This window comes from Ascidia mentula, chromosome 6, assembly GCF_947561715.1.
Source record: "Ascidia mentula chromosome 6, kaAscMent1.1, whole genome shotgun sequence".
In the NCBI taxonomy this organism is placed as follows: Eukaryota; Metazoa; Chordata; class Ascidiacea; order Phlebobranchia; family Ascidiidae; genus Ascidia; species Ascidia mentula.
Window position 1 is genome coordinate 4,597,776 of NC_138571.1, and position 20,354 is coordinate 4,618,129.

Sequence of the window (20,354 nt, forward strand, 5' to 3'; positions counted from 1 at the left end):
GACCACGTTATCTATAATAACCGACCCTCCAACTCCAGCTCACAATATTCCGTCAATCCGCCCAATTGACCACAATAAAGAGACTTTTCTGTTTGTGAATTAGCCGGTTTTGTCAAACGTCAGCAATATTCTGAATGGAAAAATTTGGGAGACAGGCTTTATTTAAACTAAAGGACCTACATGGTAATGGAAAAATCCTGTTTTCAAAACCCTCTGCTATAATGCTAGAGACTTTTATTTAGCCTCCTGGAAGATCTTATTACCAACAGCGGGTATCGGACTGCACAAAAATGCAAATGAGTGGGCAGTTAAAGCGATTAATTTTTCTGCAAAATCCTGTTCCATTTTTTGTTGCTTTTTTTACCAAAATATTGACTAACCAGGGGAGTAAACCATTTTTCCAGAGACTAATTTTGATCAAAATTTGTTGATCTAGGATGGACCTTTCAAAAAATTACGAATGAAAATCCCCCTGGCAACAAGCACATTCCTTCCTGCTCATTCAACCATAAATTTAATCCCAATGAATCACCGGTTGCCTTGTGATGTAAATGAGTTTCGTTGTGACAGATGAAACGATTTAAAAGTTAATGCGGCCAGTAGTTGATTCACTCCACCTTCGGTAATATTCGGAGTAAAAGCAAGGACGTGAGAATAAAACACTTCATTGCAATATTTCGCTGACCAGCATTTCCAAATTCTGCGGCTTCAGACACCTTGGAATCTGAATCGAAGAAATGTCAGGCAATACAGAAGTCCAAGCGATGTCCTCGGTGACCTCCGCATTCCCAGCCAAAGTGTTTCCTCCATAACTCTTGCAGCATCAAGCGAGCCTTTAATACCACTGGAGCCACAAAATCCAACGGGTCGAATAGCGAACTCACGACCGACAAAATCCCTCGGCGGGTGATTGGCCTTTCTTTCACCTTAACATCAAATCGAAATGTATCCGATTGATAATTCCAACTTACTCCAAGCACACGCTCCACATGTTGCTCTTCACTATACAACGAATACGATTGCAATGTACCTTCACATCTTTGCATCGAATCCAGAACACCTTCCTTGTTGCACAACCACTTTCTCAGGTTGAATTCTCCACGTTGCAACAATGCACACAACTCCGTCACCAACTTCTTTGCTTCCAAAATGGTTGCAACCGTCTACACGCAGTGATCTTCGTAAAAGTTGCGTTTAACATTTGAAACGGTCTCGGCATCGCATTCTTCGCTATTGTCGTTAGTGGTTCGGCGCAAATAATATCTTGCACAACACAGCGATGGCATCGCGCCGAATAAGTGCAGCAACATTTGGTGATGAACTAGCTTCTTTGTCATGTCTTTTTCAGGCCACCACACGAATCGTAGGCAATTCGATAGACTCGTAATCATGCAATGGCATGATAAACAGGATCACAACCCTGCCCAGGTCTTCACTTTGCGATCGTAGCATGACCATTAGGACCTGCGCAGTGGGGCAATCATGCCATTGCATGAAACATTACTGCGTTGTCTGGTTATAGTGGTAGAGATCCTCTAAATGCATGTGAAGTTTGCGTGGCAAGTTGTGCGTTTGCGCACCATCGTATACCTTGGCCACAATATACCCCGTCAAACCACTGAGCTCCTGTAGCTCAGTTGGCAGAGCGTTGGGCCTGCGTAGCCCAGGCGGTGGTGAGTTCAAACCTCCTAGGGAGCTTGATTTTTCAAATCCCGCTCCGCGACTTGTCGGAAAAAAGTTGCTGCTTCAACTAGGTTGCCATTTTTGGGATGCTATATTTATATATAACACTGATCTCCCTTTGCATAAATTGTTGTTTAAAAGCTTTAAAGAGCATGTGACACGGGAAAATAAAACCTGTCAATAATTAAATATAAGAGATGGTCATAACTTTAAAACATTTTTGGCGAAAAAAGTAGCTTGATACGACGACTTGTTTCTGAGATACAGCTGATCAAATTCGCACGCAAGCTGGCAGCAAGCCTTATGCGCAGGAATGAAAAACATTGTAAAACTGGTTTAGTATAGTATTGCATTAAACAGGGGACAACAAGTGAACAAGTGCAACAAACGGTTTTTGATGTTAATTTGAGCTGCAGACAGATGGCCGCTGTTTCGACCCATAATGCCTTATTTAGTTGTGAAAAAAAAACGGTTACTGGGGCAAGGTGTTCTTGTTGTTACAGCGTTTATGATCGCTAACGTGATACATGAACTTTTGAAAACACGACAGAGACAAACCGTCAGTTTAGCATTGTTGTTTTGTCCACTCACAGCAAAATATGGAAATAGGTTAATTGAATTTTGAGGCTGGCAAAGACCGCCGATAAAAACCGACCAAATTAGCTGATGATGCAACACGGTTATTCTGTCATAATACCACTTTTTGTGCGACAGTAGTTGCTCACGAGATGAATTCTTTAATTCGCCACAATCAACCACTAATGTATATAACTGGAAATGTTGGAATCATAAAATTAAAGTAAACACAAAAGTAAGGTTAAAGTTATGACATCACACCCAAATGACGTCATGTAAGGTCACTGAGCAAAGAATCGCACTATCCCCGTTTTATCGAAGTACAGAGTGATGTCGTTGCTGCTATACCCTTTGGCCTTCCGATAATTAGGGACAAATAACTCTTTGGTTTGTGACGTCATAGTGACATATTTTTGTGTGATGTAAAAGCTTGTCCTGACCTTTGAGGTAACGTAATCTGTGGATTCTCCTGTGTTTGTAACTATTCGACATCTGCAATAAAAGACGCCTTGTCCTATCTAAACAATGAATTTTTTGGACGCGAGCTCCTTGTGTTATTTCTGCTTCGCCAAATCGCAAAAGGTTTACGATTTTTGGTCGCCGCTACTTTTCGTGCAGTTTTCCACAATTTTTAGTTAACGTAGAACCGAAAAACTTTGGAAATACGTTTGTTGTAGATGTACCTTTAGTTTTACGCAAAGTGCCATGGCGTGTCACATGCACTTTGAGACAGGTAATAAATTTTTGGTACATAATTACTTGCTCTTACCAGTGCCACAAATAACTTTTTACCTATACGATGATAATCGCGTAATTCGGTCAATGGAAGAGTTGTGTTTACATTTAATGATCAGTGAATCTTCGTACTGACGCCAAAGCAACGCCCAGCACAAGAAAACCTCAGACCAAAAATATGAACATTACAAAAATAACAATAATGTCGTCCGAAAAGTCATTTCTAGTCATAAATGTTACTATTTGCTATTTAAATGACATTTTAATATAAGTCCCATGAATGGAGATATTGTGAAAAATAAAGAGGTTATAAATTCTATGTGTTTCTAATAAACAGCTGGCACATTTACTTTATTGGCTCTTGACCAAATTAATAAACCCATAATTTCAACATACACAATGAGCTCCATTATAGAAAGATTGTTAAATAAATATAAACGTTGATGGAAATAAAATGTCTAGCAAAGATAATTTGTTAGAAGTTGTATGTTAATGGTAAAAATAAATATTTCTTGTGTAAGCAAATCGACCTCGTTCCGCTTCCAATTAAAAAGACAACAATAATTCCTATTTTGACTTTGATAAATTTACTCTGATTGTATTCGAAATCCAAAAAAACTTTACATAATGAGAGTTACATATTTTTATATGTTAAAATAAGTAAAAAGGCATAATAAGATTGTTTTAATGGCGTGTGGCTCACAGCTTCTTTACTTTCCTTGCGATATTTGCAACATTTTTCACATTTTTGCACGGTTTCAATGCATTCTCTTCAAATATAACCTGCATATTTCTTTTGTATCTTGATCAAGTTTGTCAGGTGAAAACCGAAGCTTTAGAATGAATTAAAAGTGTTGTACATACGTGTAGGGATTTTGGCTTGTCGTAATTCGAATATTCATTGATGTTTTGTTTTAAACTTGGTCTTTCTACTCTTTTACATTTACACCCGTCTTTCTGACGCCATCGCTAGTTATCTTACTTGCGTTACGTCTTTCAACTTGCGCTACTTCTTCTCAAGTCTCCTTGTCAATTACCAGCGAGTATGCCTGGCAGCTTCAGTAACAAATTGGTTACAAAGCTATCCATATAATGTAATCATAGATGCAAGAATTACGTTAAAACCGAACCAAATTGGTAACCATCAGATGTATGATCATATTTATTATGTGCTTAGGTTTGAATTAATACACCAGTATGAATTTCATTTCTTCAAAAATTAGACAAATGATTTGTTGAGTCTAACTTGACATCTAAAATAGTTCCATTACATGTGTTCTAATATGATTTGTTTGAGATATTGAACTGCAGAAAGCTTCATATCATAGGTTACACTTGAATGTTTTTTCTTCAGTGTGAGTTCGAACGTGTCTTGTTCAATCGCTTGATCTGCTGAAAGCCTTATCACATACGGTACACTTGTACGGTTTCTCTCCAGTAAGAGTTAGAATGTGGTTTTTCAATTCTTGGCGAGTTTTAAAACATTTTTCACAAATATTGCATTAAAAATGTTCTCCAGTGTGAGTTCGTATGTGACTTCTTCTTGTACTTGTGGAAGTAAAAGCTTTGTCACAAATCTTACACTTGAATGGTTTCTCTCCAGTGTGAATTCGCTCGTGTGTCGTTCGATGGCCTGATTGGCTGAAAGCTTGATCACAAATCTTACACTTGAATGGTTTCTCTCCAGTATGAAATCGTTGATGAATTTTCAATCCTTGACGTAGTTTAAAACATTTTTCGCAAATTTTGCATCTGTAAGGTTTCTCTCCAGTGTGACTTCTAGTGTGTGTACTTAGATATGCTTTCCGAGTGAATGATTTAGAACATAACGTGCATTTGTAGGACTTCATTCTTCAAACTTCGTCAAAGTAATTGAATAGGTCACTTCTATTTCAAATGTATGAGTGTTTCGTCAGTGATTGCGATCTATCAGGCTTTTACCAATTATGAGAAATAGCTTTTCTTGTCTGCTGGGATTTTCGTTTTCGTTTCTTGTTACAACTTGTATATTTTGATTCGTGAAAACTTCTTTCTGTTGTGAGGCAACAAAATTGTCATGAACCACAACGGAAAGTATTAATACTTTCAACCTAAATCCTTCTTGTAAAACAATAAATATTAATATAGGCAAAGTAAAAATCTTGCCGTTGAAATATACATTAATCAAACCAATTTCACCATCAACTTATTTTGTTTCTCCTAGCAGTTGCAATGTCGAGTGTTGCATTAACTTTTTGATTTATATAAGTTAAAACGGTTAATTTTGGGATTCAAAATGTTTTTCTATTAAACAGTTGCTACACATAATTTTTTTCTTGACTTGAACAAACTGATTTCAACCAGGAATAATTATTCAATTCTGAATATACCTCCGTATGATGCATTTTATGTGCGACCGTTGCAAATAATGTCACCTAGCTATCATTTAAACAATGAACAAATATTTCTGTATAGCTATTACCACTAACTATCTTAATAAATACGATGAGTAATTCCGCACAAATGTTGGACGAACAAGAACTGCCATACACATACATTGGTGTAGAGTTGGGTGACAAAACCCCTTTTACTTTACACCTTGTTGACGAGCATTACGCTACTCTAAGATAAAAAGTCTTTGCTGCCTTCAAAGAAGATAGCATCGAATTCAATCATTTAAAGAATAAACTCTCAAACCTCTACATGTTCGTAACGCAATTTGTTGGAAATCACTTGTACACCGGTTCACAAAGTTTTTTCAAACATGTTCCACTTATAAGCATGTGCAAAATTGATATCTTACCGCATTTTAAGAGTTAGGTGTGAAAAGGGCAACTACCTGTTAATTTTAGTTTTATATTTACATGAAATACTACACTACATAATAGCGTTAGCATTCACATAATTTTTTACGTTACATAGGGTTATCAAGTTTGGAATCAACTTTGCGACCCGGTGTAATATTATCTTCCAAATCGGTTACTCGCTTTCTTTTGTTCACACAGTTCCATGCACAACTTTCACATAGTTTGGTGTCTTCTTGGATTGGAAATTATTGCTCTTTTCTGTAAAGTCTCATCAATTTTAACAATTTGCGACTCATAGGAGAATGAAAGTTACTGTTTCAAGCATTACAACCTCCACATAATGTGCTGAGTACGGCAGTTTAAGGTGGTCGTGTCTTACTATATAGTCTTAAACAACGAACTAACAACAATTTCTGTAAACATCGAACCAATAGCTGATCCAGTATAGCGATTAACTTTAACTATCATAAAAACCATTACAACAAGCTTTTCCGCATATTAATGGCGGACAAATGAGGTCTGTCCTATTGCGCTTTCTCATACATTGACGCATAAATAAACTCTCAAACCTCTGTATGCTCGTAACGCAATCTGTTGCTCGCCTCATTTCGTTCACTCAGTTGCGTGCACAACTTTCACACAGTTTCGTGATTCGGTTTGAATTGCAGTCTTGTGATGTTAACCGCCTTTGAAGTACGATCAATTGTTTTGAGGGAGTAAAAATGCGTAACAAAGTCGCATGTGGGACAACTCACAGCTGGAAGCTGCTTTGATAAGAATTTGACTTCGTATTCCAGCATTCGCGAGTTAGTATACAATTGCTAAGGTGTCGGTTTTCCCGCCCAATTTGGCTGGTTTTTACATCGAGTTGCGGGTTATTGTGCGGATTTGCCAATGACACTTTCAAGTTTCTACCTCTAACATAATGTATTTTGGCAATAATGACACATAACAAGAGTAAACCAATGCGTTTATTTTCCGACAAACGAAACAATCGTACGGCGCAGGGAGTAATAATGCGTTGAGAGAAACACGCAGTGGGTGTATTGGTGCGACAGAAACTTGAACAATGCAACTGGAGTCGTTTTTGTATTGATTGATTGCGTCGTTTTAGGTTATTGGTTTAAGTCATCTTATGCCCTAAATTCATCGAATATTGTAACGTTTTTGCTATGTGAATTATTCTCTTTGCATTTAAAGAAAATGTAATAGGTGGCGCTAACCTACCATGTTTGAAATATTTGTGTTTCTGATGAAAACAACTGTTGCGCATAATTTCATATACCTCCCCATGCTTGTCACACAGTTCCATGCGCAACATTCATAGTTTCGTATCTTGTTGCCCACAAACGCCACAGCTTTGCTGGACAGGAAGCTATTAATCCTTCACACTTGCTGTTGTTTTTGTGTGATGTAGCGATACAACTGCCACACTTATTTTGCACAAATTAAGTAAAAGCATTTGGCGATATTTCAATATTCAAATGTATTAGTTTTTTGCTCACAAACAAAGAATACATTTCATGCGTTGAAAGGTTTTTGATGATTCAACAAACGCAAACTTCTGACCCTTCTCCGATTTACACCACCACGATTCGACTGATTTTGGAACGTTTGTCGATATGGATCAAATGAAACGTACTGAGAACCGAGTTGGCGTTTGCGTCTTGGTGGGATTTCTTTGGCCAGCACGCCTGGGTGGCAACCTGTCGTTACATGCAACCTGCAATAACCTTGGTGGTTTTATGCGTACCCATGGCAATTTATTTCTTTTGTGTATCGTTCATCTGCGTAGTTACGTTTTTGCGTAAACTGCACATGATTCGATTTGACAAATTATGACAGTACGCGTCCCCTTGACAGAAATGATACAAGACTGCATTAAGAAAACCTCTGATATAAAATGGTTTTAGGTGATACCTGGGCAAAAGTTCAACTTGTCGTAATATGCAGTTTTGGACAAAGTTATCAGGAAAATTGTCTGACGCCTGCATGCTTACACCTGTCACAACGCCAACAAGGATTTGTGAACTTGACTTTTATTACTGAGAGTTTGGTATCTGAAAGCGAACAAAAAAAGTAAGCAAAGCCTTATGGCCAGCTAAGTCGTCTGAAAGTCACACCAGCTGCACTGATGAGACCTTTTTGGTCGAAACAACGGCCATCTGTCTGCAGCTTACACAATTTCCTGGGGTGTTTCTGTGGATTTGCATTTCCTTGGCCTCTATTACATTATTACAATGTCAAAGTCATTATCAATTCCAACACTAACACTCACGCGTACAACAAAATGATTACATGCCCAAAACGAAGGAGCGGACGCCTTAATACTACTGGCGAAGATTGTTATTGTATGTGAATGTTAACAAAACGTTGAATACCTCACATATTTTTCGCCTTTATTTCGCTACAAAGAGACATGAACGAATAAGAGTAATCAATATGTGTCCTACTGTTTAATATGGTTAAAAGATGTTAGCTCAATGGCGGTTAAAACAACAATGAAAAAAACATGGCCCGCCGACAAGTAGAATAAACGTATTTATGGATTTAGTACTGCTTTTACCCAACAGCAGGTTATCATTGCTTTACCCCTTGCTATCACAGGCGTAAAATTTTTTTTGGTGAATTATTGTGTCTTGACATATACAAACATGTATTTAACGTTAGAGAATTACACAAACAAAATTATTTTATCTAAGTTTAAAATTAATGCTTAGATTAAAGCAGAATATGTAACAAGCGTATGGAACTTTTTATATTAGTGATTTAGTGTGCAGCAAAAACACTCTGTGGAACAACTGATGATAAATATATTAAATTGGAAAATGACGTGACCAGTGTTAAAAACAATATGAAAATATGCAGGTTTGTTTTGAAACATTATATTTTAACAAAATAATATTGTTTCGTGCATTTTTGCAGAAGTCCCGTTTTTTTTCAGAAATCCTTACAAACTGTTAGATAAATCTGCATACATTTGCGGTTTCGGAATCATTGCTCCTTCAGAGCAGAAGAAATTCGAACAAGGGAAACATCAAAAATATACAACAACTAACACAGACTTTAACTAAAACCGAAAAGGAAACCCCCAAGCCACGATATACACACTTTTGTTTTCAGTTGTTGCAATAAATCGTTTGTCATGGAGAAACGGGTGCGGAAACCGGAAGGAAATAAATCGTTCAGGTGCGGTATTTGCGCAAATTTGCTTTAGATATTCACCGGATTTGAAAGTAACATACGTACGAATTTACACTCTAGAGAAACCCTTCAAGTTTTCACACTGGATACAAGCCTTTCAAGAGTAACATCTGAGATCAGGTTTTGAGGGAAATTGTACTCTCACAAGTCGGCGTGGAGGAGGTTAAGAGTTTTTTGAGGTTAGGGGATTGCCTATATGCTTTTGCTGGTAAGTGTGGGAACACTTCACTTACTGCTTTGTCCTGATGTAAAATGGGTTGCAGGTCCTTGCAACCTTCTTGGGGCGAACAATCCAATTGCTGTGTGTGACGACAAGTGGAATGCGACTTGAGTCTTTCCTTTGGTCGGCAAAGCACGTGGACGCGCCTTGCAGTCGTCATAACGTGAGCAAATCCGTCTGTATTGCCACGCTTGAGAATGCACTATGGACCGCTACACAACCCTGGGGTGGGCACTAGAAGGGTGTAGATACGTACCTCGATCCGTTGGTTTTCGGTAGATGAGGCAGAGAGTCAACCGTCTTGTAGCGTGACTGTTACATCCAGGAAGTGGGCACATGTGCGGGGCCAATCCAACGTGAACCGTATGTTCGGGTCCACTTTGTTGAATTCTTGCACAATTAGGGGAAGGGGTTGTTCCCCCGTGTTCCAAACCAAGAAAATGTCGTCGATGAATCGTTGGTACATTGTTATCGATGACGCGTATGACCATGTAAAACGTCCATGAAAATTGTCCCGAATATATTAGCGTGTTGTGGTGCCAAGTGTACGTTATAATACAAAAGTCAGTCTTCTCAAAGATTGCCAAAACGGGACATGTCAAACTAAGGCATTTTTCTACATGAAATTATCCGAGTTGCGCGAGCAAAACAGCTATGCCAAACCCCCCTCACAGGATGATTACTTCGCGTCTATGCGCTTTCCGCTTGCTGACAGCTTGTCTATCATTCAATTTAGCGAGAAAATAGGTGGAAACTACAGTCAGTTTTAAATCAAGTTAGAAATCCTTAAAGCGAAATGCGGAGCTGCCGCCTCGCTTTATGAGTTGGTTGATTTTCAATTGGAATGTTCAGGACACGTTTATTTGAAAAAAGATACAGTGTTGCCCTTGTGCAGGAAAGTTTCCCTTTTTATTATAATGCAACTTTGAAAAGTTTTCGTAGAATGTATAGATTATATTATTAATGCGCAAATTAATCAGGAAATTGTTGCATAAACGTATGACAATCATTGCAGGAAAACAATGTACTGAGTTGGTTGACAGTTCAAGTTACCACTCTCGGTCAATGTTAACACAGCATTTTAAACCTTTTTAGTTGTCTGTAAACGAGTGTTTGGCAATCCCTGTACTCTGCAGTGACCAACAACCTTTGTGTACAGAGTTATACGACCGCTTGTGGGCAGCCTGGTTCGTCCCACTAGATAAAACGCGCCCAACAAACTATTCATCAAGACAACCCTCTCCTGGTTTGAATGGATCGTCGAGTCCGCGTGACTTTTGTTTCCCATGTTTGGCCGTTTGACTTGTGTCCCGCTGTGTTTTAGCTGTTGCGCCCTTTTGTTCTTCTTCGTCGCTTAATTTCTTTGCCTGTGGGTTCGCTACTGTTTTTGTTTTATTCTCCGAAGAAGCCTAATCGTACGTAAAGGCGAAACGTCAGAAAATACAATCTTTTTTAAACAAAAGGTGTATTTTTGTTGTTTTTCACCAGAAGAACGTCACATTCATAATTCAAGTTAAATGCCATCGCACTAGCATAGGTAATGTAAAGGGGAGGTTTTTATTCTCTGAAGAAGCCTAGTCGTTCGTACAGGCGAAACGTCGAAAAGTACAATCTTTTTTCAACAAAAGGTGTATATTTGTTGATTTGCCAGAAGAATTATTATATAGGGAATGTATTCGCCTCGCTTAACGTTGCATGGTGTAATGTTACGTCTTACAAAGTGAAACTCCAACATCTCAAACCAAGGCATTCGTTCGCATCGAATTATCCGAGTATTGCGAGCAAAACTTAGCCATACAAAACACCCTTGAAGGGACGATTACTTCGCGTCTATGCGATTGCCACTTACTGAAAGCTTGTCTGACATTCACCTGAGCGAAAAAATAAGGGAACAAAAAATTGTTGGCGCATTATTTAAAAATGAAAATTTAAATGAGTGTGACAATTGGTACGCGACGGCAATTGTGATTTTTTTAGGTTGTCATTGCTATTTTGAAACCTTACGTTCCGTGGAAGATATCTTAAGGTCATTCAACCATAACAGACACGAGACGGCAAACACGGTGTGGCTTGTTGAGGGAAGGTATTGTAAGGCAATACAGCGTGCTGGGCATCAGGCAGTTCCTTTTCAGATTTTCGGATGGCGGTAACTAACTAATTGTGGTAGTGGGGTTAGGACTTATTCAGTTGTGTTTGTACAATTTTGTGTAATGTGCGCTTGTGCGTTAGTTGTGTAGACCAGCATTTTCTGAGTTGAAGGTTTACGTTTTAATTACGGGCACACTTAGCAGGTAAGATTCTGTAAAATACAAGTTTCTGATGTGAATAGAGCCATAATGTTCGTTGAGAGCTGCAGGCAGGTTTGCAACCTGTTCCTACCGTATGGTACACTGATAACTCCCCATCGGCCGCAACTTATATCTACAGGTTTTGATCATCAACGTCGTTTTGTTACATATATTTTTAACTCCAAGTTGCCTGTTTCATTTTGTTGAAGTTCCAGAAGTTGAATCTAAAGTTGTTGCAGAAAAAATGTCACTAAAAAAGTTGTTACAACTTATTGTCATATCCAGTCTGTTGCTGTTATGCGTCTGTTTGGCAACGGATCAATTTTGCAACAAAGATGATGATAATTGCAAAACGGAACAGGAATTAAACTTGACAAGTATCATCGATTTTCTTGAACATGATGATGTTGCAGATAAACCAGTATTAGTTATATCAATAGCTGGTGCTCTCAAGGGAGGGAAGTCTACTTTCCTGAGTTTGCTTGCAATGTATCTTGAAGCCAACCAGGTGAGTGAATTAATCGATTTTAAAAACATTTGGTACTTCTCCAGTTAATTCTAATTCGTTTGTGAAATTTAGATCTTGAACACATTAGTCCCTACAATGTAAATATAATTGTATCATATGTTTTGGCACTCTTTTCGATAAGCCAGTAAAATTTCAACATTAAGGGCTCATATTGTGATTATACTTCAGAAAAAATAAAACGGGATAAATTTAAACCAAAGGCCCTCTGGCAGTCTGTCGATCGCTCATCGTGTCGCTAAAATGTTAAAATTAGCAAAGCGATCTGTAGGCAGTTCATATGGTGGATGTGTTTTTAAAAAAGTATATTTCGCCTAAAAAAACTCTAAAATTTAGTTTACAAATAACCTTGACTTCAGGACGACAGATTTAATTCTTGGATTATGGCAATTTATTTTTAAGTTTTGCTAAATTATATCACCCTAAAATTTTTGACGCATAGTCTGCTTCCTGGTATAGCGATGGGGAAAAGAAAATAGTTCAAAGTTTTCCGATCGGTCATGGATCGCCTGACAGAATGACAACTGGTATTGATATTTACCACCGTCCAATGTTGGTCACAGATAAACAAAAACGACAGGTAGATTTGCTTTTATTTATATTATTTATTTAGGAGGATATTAAAATGCATATCTATAAAGCATAATAAATAATAAGTTTACATAGGGAATGGATTTACTCTATAGCTATTGTGAATGTTTTGTGATTGTTCTCTTTACAACATTGTAAATCTATTCCTTTAACTAAAATGTGCTTTTCTTAAAAACCGTTCTGTACAGGGCCTATACACTATTTTTTGTGAAGGTAGCAGTAATGTTGTTGGACACACAAGGATCGTTTGACAAAGATGGAATTGTAAAATTTTCAGACATTTTTGCAATCAGTACTCTTATAAGTTCCATTCAAATATACAATATCAAGGATAGAATAAACGAAAATCATTTAAATCCACTTCAGGTGCTTGAATAAAGTCATGCAAACATTTGATAAACGTCACACAATGCATATATAAACAACACACGAATATTTGAAATATGAATTTGGTTATTATTTAGTACAAACCATTTGCATGTATCCGTATCCTACTCAGCAAATTTCAAGATGACGAGAACCGAAAAACCTTTCCAGGTAATTTTGTTATCGATTTTTAAATTTATAACGTTCACGCTTTTCAGTATAGTGTATGTGCATACATATAAAAAGCATGTTGATCAGGTCGTTTTCTTTGCGGTACTGTGTGTTTGTTTTAAACTGGTTTACAAATATAATGTTCCTGTTGCTGCCAGGCATATTGTAACTTAATAATCTGTTCTTCTGGCAATCACGTGATTTCACAAGCGGCGTTATCTATCTTTCTTCGTGTTGGCACGTTTTTTGGCGTTAGTTGTGTGCTGTACATGTGTACCCTGAGGAAGCCTTGTTGTTCAACCGGCGAAACGTCGGAATAAAGTTACGTTTTTTATATGTGCCAGAAGAACAGATTATTACGTTAAACTGTTTTAATTAATGTAAGCATAAGCCTTTTTGCTTTATAAAATAACGTAATGTGTGGATGGAAAGTAGTCACATTTCGTCTATTTATACAGTGTGTTTACGTAAAACAAAATATAAAAAATTTTCTTTGCAGAAGCTTTTGTTTTTCTTCCAAAACATGCCTAGCTATAAAGCGTACCCGCATGGCCTGGAAGGTGGTAAGAAGTATTGCAATGAAAAAGTACTTGATTACGGACAGAACGACGTCGATGAAGTTAAGGCTGTCCGTGACGGGTTGAAAAAGAGTTTTGATTCAATTGAATGTGTTTTGTTTCCTACACCTGGTTATGTGGTAGCTGGTGATGAGCCACTTGAAGAAGGCGAAGATTTAAAACTCAAACGTAAGGTCATCTTTACTGCACACACAATTACGTCATGCTGTTTTTAACATTTTCAGATTTTTCGGAATCTTACAAAAAAGTCGTCACCGAAGTTTTCCGAATATTATTGGATCCAGTAATTACCAAAACAGAAATGGGAACCGAACAAACCGGTGAAACTTTGGCACAATTAGTTAAAGAATATTCCAAAACTATTCGGGAAGGCAAATTTAATAAGCCAGAAACTTTAATGAAGGTAAGCATTTGTTCTGCATGCATCCGGGGAAAATAATTTGATGTTTTGGCGAATTCGAATAACTGGACTTTGCTTCATGTTTCAGGCAAACTATGAAGGAAATGCTCACAATATTGTCTAAGCACTTGTTGTTGAGTATAAAAAAGCACTTAAAGAGGTGCGTAACATTCTTCTTCTGCAACTCGGGTCTTCTGCAATTTTTTTTATTATTTTAATTTTACCACAGCAAATATTCTTTGTTTCCGTTGCTTAATGTCGGCTAAGTGCGCTAACCCGAATACCGAACGCAAAAATTAATGGTAAGCCCCACTCTGCACAATGTGATTGACAGCAGTGGTTATACGAAATACTGCAATAGAACTTGTGCACGACGTCGAGAAGCGACATTCGACGAACAATTAACAAACACACTTCTGGTATCAAACCATTCCTCCCAAAATACCGTCATCACAAGTAATGCATTTCCTCATATTAAATGTACAGGTTTCATACACTGAGGAAAATGAAACAGTTATTCGGAATGAAAATGATCAATTAAAGGAAGAAATTATGAAGAAATACAGTGACAGACTGGATGAAACAAATTTTCCAACATAAGTACAAAAAAGTCCTGAAAACTCAAATGTTTCAATCGTTTGAAAATAGTTGGAGTGACTTTATTATGCAGAAGGTGAATTATGTATCATTAAAATGCTATAAACATAATAAGAGTTATACCACATAATATAAAATATCCAATAAGTAATGTCAGTGAAGAAAAAGCATCATTGCATTACACAAACTCACACAACACTGCCGTCATTCTAGAATTGAGTCTTATGTAAGTAGGCAACGAAAGTAGTCCACCTACCGCGCAGTTCGGAGTGCATAAAGTTCGATAAATTCTTATGTATGGACCTATATATCAAATTAATAAGAATTGTTCTTCTGGCACTTAAATTATGAAAGTGTTTATTGTAACCAACGTTTCGTCCGCCATCCTGCGAGACTTTCTCAGGGTTATGTCGCAACGATGATGCATCAAGCGCATAAAACACCAAATACATTAAGAAAAACACAAGAAAAAGGGAATATATAACATTGGCACCGCTTGTATCGTCAAATGATCAGGTGTGTAACGGGGGTAACACTTACAACAAGTTGTTGCAAACCGCTGAAAAGTACACACATTGCTCCTTGTCATTCACGCAATGGCCGTTCTTGTGAATGTGGAGCGTTTCCAGGAATATACGTTTTGTGTGGTCCTATTCCATCTTTAGGACTCGGACCTCGTCAAAGGTAATTCGGTGGACGAGTGTGGCAGCGTGTTTCGCCAGAGTTGTCCTCTGACCGTTCTTTGTCCAGTCGCAACTTTGACTTGTTGTGCTATAGATGACCAACGGCACTATAGTGAAATAAGTGAAAATATCTTGAAAAAATTCTTGCTCTGGATGCGTTGGTAACAGCTCAGTGAAACGTAGCAACTTTTTTTTTGTCAGGAGGAAACTGAAAGAATAATTCTTCATGAAATCAAAATGAGATACTATGATCTGTTCGAAAGGGTAAGTCATATAATAACGTCTAAAAATAATAAAAAAAATTAAGATTTTGCACAGGAATATTCTGAAAATTTGGAAAACCGACATAAATATGCCGTAAAAAATGAAGTTGATTATTGAAACTGTTGGAAAATTTGTGGACTCAATTCTACACTCTATTTTTAAATGGCCGTAATGTAGTAATTTTCAACAACAATCAATACGTTACGTAGTAACTTAGTGTAGCGTATAAATAGATGATACATGTTGTGTTTCTTTGTATTTGTTCGAATAATTGCAAAACCATAGAATGAAAAATAAAGCAAGCACACACGCATTTATAGGGAATTGAATTGCATTCAAAATACCACGCACACAAACAAGAATCATGCACAATGGTCTGCGGAACATTCCACGAATCACGCGGCTGTGGCATGCAAGCGCACTGTTGCTGTCGTGTATATGTAATGGGGCGTGAAACAATACATATGTACTTAATATAGAAATGTTATTCCGAAAATTGAAAGGAATTTTGTATCGCCAAAATGAAAATTATGCAAACATATCATTGTGAATTTAAAGTAATGAGGTCCTTTCCTTTTGTCTGAAGTCAACGCCATCTAACGACCTAATGTTGTAAAACATATCGCATTTTTTTTTTTTTTTTTTTTTTTAACAAACATTTTTATCCATCAAATAGACAAATCTAGAAGCTCAATCTTAACCAAAAATTATAAGAGTGTTGGAGAGCAAGATTAGCCTAAACCTCCAGTTTTAAGATCGATGTTCCTCAAAATGTTTCTCATAGGACGTATGTTTAACCGTGGAAGAGCAATTAAATTGTTGCAGCCATTGTAAAGTTCACACTGCATAACTTTGCCGCGTTTCAGCCTGGACATCAATTCACCTGCCGTTTCCATTCAAGGCTTAATTGTAACTATCATACTTTTGTTACAATATTTTTGTTAAAATGATTTTATTATTGGTTTTACTATAACTAAATAACTGAAGATGCCCACAGGACGAAATATATTCCAATCAACAGTCAGGTTGATTCTGTTGTCGAAAGCTTTGTGTTCATATTCATCATTTAAAACAATAACGTTTTATTTACTGTTAAAGTCTAGAAGGTGATTAACGATGGGTTGCATTCATTGATAAACCAGTTCATAAACTAAGTGGAAGATTGCGTCGTCATAGTAGATTACTTTCCAAAACAACTGTTTGGTCGTCATAGTAGAGTATATACGCCATCATAAGTTTATCTTGTTTTGTAATCATGCACGATTTCGCAACGCAGCCACCTCCACACTGTAACTTCTCGCTCATACGATCGGAATGTAAAACTGCTCCTACTTTCTAAATCTACGAGATAAAATACCGGAAAATAATTTTTTGGTAATTGATTGCTCAGGAAAGTACAGACTAAGTCAGAAAGCGGCTTTAACCAACATTACAGACCCGTTTGTCCTCCAAAATCAACCAAATCATCCGCTTGTAGGTTTCACTCCATTGTGCGTACCCAAGAAACGCATCTTGGTACGCACAACGGAGAGAAACGTTACAAGTATACATTTTGTACAAAAAGATTTAGCAGAAAAACAATTTAAATGCGCGTATTCGATTTCACACTGCTGGGGAGAAACGTTTTCGTTACGATAATTGCAAAAAAATGCTTTATAATGTCTGCAGTCTAAATCCACAGACGAACTCAAACTGGAGAGAAACCTTTCAAGTGCGCATTTGGTTTTAAATGGTTTAATCAGAGTGGTAATCTAAAAGCACACTCTCAAACTCGTATTGGATAGAATCCCTGTGCACATTTCGTTCAATAGGGTTCAAAAGCAAAGGCAATCTTGACAAACATATTCTAATTTATGCTGGAGAAAAACACTCGCAGCGATATTGGCGAGAAATAATTTAGAACTACGCCGAAAGCCAAAATTCACAGACGAATTCATACTGGGAAGAAACCCAGCAAGTGCAATCTTACTTTCAACAAGTTTGAGGATGGAAGGAGTCGACTCCAAAATTCCAAGAGTTTTCAGCATTTTCGCATTTTACCCCAAATATTTTTGGAATTGTTTTGTTTTGTGCTTTTTTTTAATATTTGTTTAATACACCTTAGGAAATGGAAAAGCATTATGATAACCTTTCAAGTAAAGAAGCATTAAAATTGTGAAAAACATCAACAACGTTTTTGTGTCGACAATACACCAAACTATGCGACAGCGTGCAGGCAAATGCGTAAACGAAAAAACAGTGGGTGCAGTATGTGCAAGGGGTGCAGGGACGTTGCTGAACGTGTGCAGAACGCAAACACTCCGTGGATCCTAACTCCAAAACTGCCAACCAATTTACAAACCAACTTTGTGACCTTTTAATTAGAATGCAAAGTGACAAATAAAATAACAACATAGCTTTAGTTGCAAAACAGACAGCGACGGAAGGAACATTGTGCGACGACTATTTCGTTTTCATCTCTCTCCATCTATCTCTAGCCCATATGTCTTGACTTAAAGAACGATATTTATATTAAAAAATATGTGATATGCACTGGGTTATTGAATTGGTCGATTGATTATTAATCCCACAGCCGATTTGCCAATATGTCATTGAAAAGCGATACGATTAATCCAAAAGAACATATGTAAGTGCACACGACGTGATTATAATTTGTCGCAAAATGTAACAACGGTAAATACGCAAATTTTAGCAACCTGATTGTTGCGTCAAATAAATTTCCACAGTTCAATAAACCCCACCAAAACAAAACCAACCAAATGGAGGGCGTTGCGATATACGATTTTCCTGGGGTTAACTTAGATTTCCTGATACTCCTCTGAATGTAAGGTTGGAACACAAACCTAAAATCAACATGTTCGTTTTTCCAAAACTAGAAAGCGAACGGGCTGTCGTCCTACCAGTTCCAACATTACCACAATCTATCACTTGTACGTGTCGATTCGTGTGGAGCAAAGACGGATTCGTTATCGCAAGAACTGTTTGGTGCGGTTTCGCCTGCACCAATGATTTAGTTCATATATTCTGCAGTATTTTTGGTGAATTGCATGATACTGGAAATTGTTAACATTTTATATACTTTGCACAGAATTTTTAGCGCGTATAAATGATAACTGGGATTATGTTGGGACTGGTAGGACCACAGCCCGTTCGCTTTATGCTTAGGGCGTTTAAAAATATAAGGACCGAAAGATCGACACTGGGTTTAATTAATCATAAGGTTCAGAGGCTTCGCAGCCAAGGCATTGCAGCCAAGCTGGATCAGCCCATTTTCACGACAAGTCGGAGCGAGATCTGAAAATCAAGCTCCCGGTGAGGTTTGAACTCACGAACCTGGGGTAACCAGGTCCAACGCTCTACCAACTGAGCTACAAGAGCTCAGTGGCTTCACTGGGTATATTGTGGCCAAGGTACACTGGTGCGCAAGCGCACAACCTGTCAGGCGACCTTCACAAGCGTAGAGGATCTCCACCACCGTAATCAGACAAAGCGGGTTTAATTAAAACACGAATTTTGGGTAAAATACGCAAGTATTTTAGGTAAAATACGCAAGAACTTGCCTACGCCATACTTGTCGGCAATACATGAGCTTTAAAACAATCTAAGCATCGTTATATTGCCAGCGGATGAAGGCAATCGTACGGTTGTTATGAACCAAGCGGATTATCACCATAAGTTACGGGGTCTTTTAAGTGATGTGAAAAACTCACGCGAGTTTGCAGCCGAGGTACAGAGCTTACGAGTGGAGCAACATGAAAGCATGGCATCCCTTGATGTGGTGTCATTGTTCAACAATGTACCGGTATCCTTAGCAATCAACACTGTTATGGCACGCTTAAAAGCTTGAGGATCGAACGCTTTTATCCCGGGAAGACGTTACAGAAGGACTTAAATTGCGTTTAAACGCGACCTTTTTCTCGTTTCTGGGTGAGTTTTACCAACAGGTACTCGGGACGGCGATGGGTCCTCCCATATGCGTTGTAGTGGCTAATTTCGTGATGGAAATCATGGAGGAGAGAGCCCTTACCAGTTTTGCTCATCCTCCGTGCTACTGGAGACGATATGTGGATGATACGTTTACCATTCTTGATGCAGCAAAAGTGCAAGACTTCCTGACTTACATTAACAGCATCGATGATTCCATCAAGTTTACGTTGGAAGAGGAGAGCGGTGGCAAGACACTCTTCTTGGATGTAGAAGTTTCCCGGGACAAGGATGGAATTATGAATACTCGTGTACATCGAAAACCAACACATACGAATCGCTACGTTTCTTTCGGCACACCCGATAGAACATAAAAGGGCGGTTGTAAGATCGCTAATGGATAGAGCCAAGACCCAGGTTTCGAAAGAAAAAGAACAAGAAAAAGAGGTTATTGTCGTCAAAAATGCGCTGCGAACAAACCAATATTCTGCCTGGATGTTAAACGCGAGACCGGGAGTAACCCAGAAGCATGAAACGCCCACTAGCGGAACATTTGTAATTCCCTGCGTCCCTGGCCTTACCGAAACATTGCGAAGATTAATGTCGGATTACGGCATAAAAGTTTACTCGAAGCCTCATACTACGATTGGCAATCTAATATCTCGACCTTTTGCTACGGAGGCTTCCGAGCCAAAGGGGGTGGTCTATTCGATACCATGCAAGGATTGCAGTGGTATATACATCGGCGAAACCGGAAAGGCC